Source organism: Micropterus dolomieu, linkage group LG05 (genome assembly GCF_021292245.1).
Source record: "Micropterus dolomieu isolate WLL.071019.BEF.003 ecotype Adirondacks linkage group LG05, ASM2129224v1, whole genome shotgun sequence".
NCBI lineage: Eukaryota > Metazoa > Chordata > Actinopteri > Centrarchiformes > Centrarchidae > Micropterus > Micropterus dolomieu.
Window position 1 is genome coordinate 17,297,775 of NC_060154.1, and position 6,000 is coordinate 17,303,774.

Genomic DNA, 6,000 nt, shown 5'->3' on the forward strand with positions numbered 1-6,000 from the left:
TCACCATATCACCAGTCCTAATTGTTGGCCTCTAAATTGATGAAGTGACAGCAGTTACACATGTTTACATGATAAACCAGGGGTGGGTGATAAGTAGTAGTAGTAGTATTAGTGTGCAATGACAGGAAAAGTAAGTACAGGCAGTCACTGCTGATACTACTCAGCCAGACAGTCAATTAAGTTCAGAAAGCTTTTGTTTGTTAGTTCAATAAAGCTGTTAAGTCTATGGAAAAGACAACATTTAAGCTATATTGTTAAATCAGAATAAAAGACAATAACGATAACAATATTATATCTACATACCTCCCAGTTCTAAATAGATCTGTTGCTTTATTATTGCTGTATTATACTACTTCACCAATCACTGGCAATCATGGCTGTACTCAGCCATAAATTGTGCCCCATGGAGGTCACATAATAACAGTAATGATGCACTGGTAATTTGGATAAGTTGTAGTTGCCCCTTTCCAGACTATTCTGTCTGGATTTATGTCAACGACTCAAGAGCCTGTAAAAAAAACTCAACACTGTGGAGCTTTTTCTGAAACCCAAGTGAGCCTTGTTGACTCTAACTGAACAACAACCCACTGACATGGAGTCACGTAATGAACCAGGCGTGGGGACGTTGCACTGCAACAAGTCAGCCTACATTCTCAGCTCATTCTCACACTGCATGCAACTATGCTACTGTGGCACTGACCAAACACTGTTATCAACTATTAACGTTATCATCACAGTCAGCCAGGACTGCTGTGAAAGCTAGCTAGTAAGCTAGCTGCATTTTGTGTTAAAATTGGACTTTTTAAGTTAAAAGCGTTAACGTTACGAGGAGGATATATTTATTGAGCTACTTCACAGTAACTTCCTATAACGTTAACAGCTTTGTCAATGCAGTGTCTCGTAGCCATAAAAAAAAATTAATCCTTCGACAACAATAAACCAACATACTTCGATTAATTCATTACATGGCTAACTTACATACACTTTTGCTTTAACTTAACGTTAACTTACAGAACAAGATCATGCTCAATCAAACAGTAACGTTATTTAACGTAACAGTTACCTTTCCCGGCTGTTTTGCTCATTGTCTTGGTGTAATCCTTAATTGCATTCCTCGCAATTCAACCAACTGGTGAAAAAAATACACGATAACCAAGTCGGAGCGTTTTTTCTCCTTTGATTAGATCAAGACTGACTTGTAATCAACCAGTCGAACAACGGTTGAGTCTCAGACTAGACAAAGCTCCCAGTTGAGTCAGTCTGAAGATTTCAAACGGGGTGGAGAAAAAATAAAAACGAACCGCCAAAAAATGTAGTCTACTTACACTCTTAACGCTATATTAAATAAAGAAGAGCCGTCCGCGGAGATAAAATAGGCTCAAAAGTCCACTCTTTCCTCACAGACTGTGTGATTTCACACCGGCTAACCAGCTAGCCTGTCGCTACTTCCTTTCTCTTGCCTAAATAACAGAAGCAGTCTGAGCAGTGTAGAAAAAAAAAAGTTGAGGAAAAAGGCACAACCAGATTCAATGAAGGCACACTGTTGCTCTGAGACATGCATTAAATAACAGCTCCCTCTGTAGGATAACGGCGGTGGTACACGGCTGCACTAAGGCTCTGGCGTCAACAACACTGCTAAACTACCAGCAGAGGTGTCCACAGACTTTTTATTATTTAGATTTAGATATTAAGTAGAAAAACCTCTTTACAGTAGACACACAGAGACTCATGAGCTTATGAGCAGTATTCTGCCACCAGCCATTGGTTTCAGTTGAAAATTCTGTTGCCATAGCAACCATGACTGGCACAGTTCCATGGCAGTTTAAGTGACATTGTTAACATCCACCATTTTGTCAGATCTGTGGCCAAGCTAATATTGACATGCATCTTTTATCCTCTGCTCAAATGCCATTGTTGCAGCAATATGAAAGTACATTTTTGTTTTGTGATTGTTGCTTTGTCAGATGTTGATTTAGTTTTTCTGTGAAAATGTTACTGCCAACTAAGCTAAATGTCTGAGGCTAATGTGTTGCTAATACAACATTATAAGTTTGTGGTTCTTAAGCTTTTTCACATGAAGGACCACTAAACTGACACAAATTAGACCAGACTCCCATCTGTTTGTTTTTTTTACAGAAAATGTATGAAACCCCCAAGTGACGTGACATGCAATTTTGATGTCCAAACCCCTTTATGAAGTCAAAATAAGGAAATGTTTTATAAAAAGCACATTTATTGAATCTATTAATCTCTGTTTTTTAAAAATGATATGAACATATATTGAGGGTCTTACAAAGTGTAGGAATTATTAGACATTATAGTCACAAAATGTCATACCGGATAACTGTCCAGACCTCAGGCTGAAATGCAAAAACCTAAACAAACTGTAAAAAATCTAAAAACTCTAACATCTCTTCCACAGGCATTATTGTTTGAGTGTTGACAACAATACATTTAAATATTACAAAGAAAATGACATCCAGTTGATTGTTGTGCTTTGGAGCATTCTGTCCCAAAACTGGCATTCAGCCAATGCCATCTGGGATAACAAGGAAACTGGAGCAATTTTGGGGGGAATTTTATTTTGAGACGATATCAGACAGCATGTCACACAATCAAGAATACCCTGAAGCACCCCCAAATAATGGTGAAAGGTAAGTATGTCTTAAAATGTAAAAAATGTGTTTAACTTACCCTTTTTACTCACTAGCACACTATATAGTAAAATCCTGTGTCATATGGGATAACGCCAAAAAAACATATATAATGTTGATTTTATGCAAATATGTTTATTTAGCAAGAATTTACATAGTTGAAGAACAAGGTTACAGATTTCTGTAGGTAGCCAAAACCACTGCATGATTAAGATTCAGACTGAGTTTTGTCATACCGGATAACAATTTTGTCACATAGGATATTTTCTGCTATTCCATAATGTCAACAGTTTTCTTGGATGACATGTGTTTGCCAATATATTCTTTTTATACAGTTTTCAGCTTTAAATTGTGTAATTTATATTCAAATTGTGATATTAACATATTATTAACATTGTTAAGTTAAATATTAACAAATTATGTTATTCATAATAAGATTAAATTATAATTAAATTTAATTATATCCAACCTGTCAAATTGGAAAATCTATCCCTTTAAGAGCAGGCCATCTACTCTAGTGACATCATGATGTAATTTTTAAATTTTTTTCTCTCTTCATTACATTTACATTAACTTATATAGCTGACGCTTTTATCCAAAGCGACTTATAATTGCTTTATATTTTAGAGGTTGCACACCTCTGGAGCAACTAGGGGTTAAGTGTGTTAATCTTTTTTTCTTGTTATTTTTCATCTAGCTACCACAGACGTAATAACACAAATTAACTCCTGCAGCCAATTAGATCTCTTGATACACTTGCTGCAGAAAAAAGAGGAAACAATGGAGACAAAACCAACGGAGCGTAAAAAATGTGTTGTTCATGAACTGATATTTAATGATGTGATTCAAGGTACTTTAACCCAATAAGAAGATTTTTCTTTATTAAAAATGTTGTTCAGTAACATCATTTTGTATATTTGTTGTTCAAAGAAGTGATTTGAATGATTGAAAGTTCCCCAACTTTTTAACCCTTTACATTTTGTTATGAATATTGATGTAGAGTGACTATGATCTTCAATAAAATTGTTCAAGGTACTTTTCAGCACTAAATTAAACCTGATGTTGAAAAGTTGTGCTGTTTTGATTATTTATTTATTTATTATTGTTTAAATCTATTTGTATACTTACCAAATCCGTGGAAGAAACCACACTGAGAGGGGATCTGTATTTCTTTGATGATGTATTGACTGTGATGCCAAGTACTGTAAAACATTTTCAGACATTTTGCATTTTAAATCACATTTCAGTGTTAAAATGTGGGTAAAGCACTTGAACAAGTAGGGTCTCGTTTAGAGAAATCACAGTATAATGAGAAAAAATAGTTGTGCAAGTTTTTTTTCTGAGCTCTAAATATTGTTTACGGCCTCACTTTATATATTCATTAAGTATTATTGATTCTGTTATAATATCATAATATTTAGAAAAATCATTACCATTATCCCGTATGACATTTTGACTGGTGTTGTCACATGATTCTCAGTTAAACCACTTAAAATACATTGTTTGAAAATGAGATTTTAGTAATAAGTAAAAAAAACATCCTCATAAAGATAACAACTACTTTGATGTACTGTTTTAACCTATTTGAATTTTTGATCAGTTGAAAACCTTATTTGTCACTGCCTTTTGCTGGGGACCCTTTCTCAATGACCCCTGGGGGTCCACAGACCTCACTTTGAGAACCACTGTTCTTAGTAACCGTTCACTTACTGTTTGGCTGATTGTGACCAATGAATTTTACTCTTTTGGACTCCTATGTGCATGTTTACTAGATTAAGTAGCCAATATTGTGTAATCCCTATGTGGACTAGATAGGTGATATTTTGTTTCTTCCTGGCATTAGTTACAATGTACTTAATTTTACAGATAGTCTGTACTTACCAGTTTCTTAATTATTGTACTAATGTATCTTTTAAATACAACTAGTCTAACTCTTGTTCATGGTATGGTTAGTGGCATTTCATTATTTTACTGATTTGTAATCACTATCATTAAATCTGTTGTTTTCATAATTTGACCATTACATACAGTACAATCTACAAGGAACCTGTCTTCAAACTTTATTGGAAATGTTGAGCTCACTAGACATAGATGGGAAGTGTAGAAGACCTTCTTAAATATGCAAAAGTGACTTGTTATATTTGAATACATTGATTTTACATTGAGAAATTGAGAGTTCAGTGAGCTATACAGCATCTTCCTGTAGTCTCACAGTGATGCTGCATGTTTTCCTTTTGATGGAAAATGACTGTAGTACTGCTTTGTGGCCACTAGATGTTGACTGCTCAACACAATGCAAGTCAGTATCTTCAGCCTACCTCAAATACTGTAGGTTGAGACTCCAGCAAACACATTTATTTGAAATATACTGTTTCATAAATTGCACCAATTGACCAGATGGTGTCACCATAGTAACACGCTCTATATTGTGACCACTAACCTCTCAGCCATGAGAGGATTGGAGTTAGCTTTTTTTTAATTTCAGGCTCTTTAGTTTTAGTACCACCATCTAGCCATTTCTCTCTCAAATTGTACATATTTGTCATCAGATTTTTACTCAACCAGGCGTAACTGTTTCCATCATCCTCATAGTTCTGATAGTTGTAGTTGTATAACCACAACAAACAATGTAATTTAACGTCAATGACCCAAAACAGGAAGGGAGGTGGTGACATGGTGACATCCATGTTAAGGGGACCTGCGAGGTGTGTAGATAGAAATGGCTCACTCTAAGGTAATGAAAGCATAACGGTTCAAAATGTAGGTTGTTAATACACCACTGAAAACATAGCCTAGTTATGTATACTATATTGAATTTCTGTAAATAGATCCTCCTAAATATAACACACTGGAACTTTAAAGGTACAGTGGGTACGGAAAGTATTCAGACCCCTTTAAATTTCATTTTATTTCTCAGTAATGTACACTCAGCACCCCATCTTGACAGAAAAAAACAGAAATGTAGAAATTTTTGCAAATTTATTAAAAAAGAAAAACTGAAATATCACATGGTCATAAGTATTCAGACCCTTTGCCGTGACACTCATATTTAACTCAGGTGCTGTCTATTTCTTCTGATCATCCTTGAGATGGTTCTACACCTTCATTGGAGTCCAGCTGTGTTTGATTATACTGGTTGGACTTGATTAGGAAAGCCACACACCTGTCTATATAAGACCTTACAGCTCACAGTGCATGTCAGAGCAAATGAGAATCATGAGGTCAAAGGAACTGCCTGAAGAGCTCAGAGACAGAATTGTGGCAAGGCACAGATCTGGCCAAGGTTACAAAAAAAATTTCTGCTGCACTTAAGGTTCCTAAGAGCACAGTGGCCTCCATAATCCTC

At 35.4% G+C, this 6,000-nt stretch overlaps 2 protein-coding genes across 6 annotated transcripts in view; one reads left to right on the forward strand and one right to left on the reverse strand.

Moving 5' to 3' along the window:
* LOC123970646 (unconventional myosin-IXb) overlaps nt 1–1,640 on the reverse strand; it is a 56,155-nt gene extending 54,515 nt beyond the window's left edge. For 2 of the 5 annotated variants that reach the window (XM_046048809.1, XM_046048810.1), the window contains exon 1: nt 1,064–1,637. The gene's annotated coding sequence lies outside the window, so the exon portion shown is untranslated. Of the gene's footprint in view, nt 1–1,063 lie in introns of all 5 variants that reach the window. The other 3 variants (XM_046048811.1, XM_046048812.1, XM_046048813.1) reach the window with 3 other exon arrangements.
* The window catches only part of faf1 (Fas (TNFRSF6) associated factor 1), a 1,021,784-nt gene that overhangs the window by 109,027 nt on the left and 906,757 nt on the right, over nt 1–6,000 (forward strand). The gene's annotated exons all lie outside the window — the stretch shown is intronic.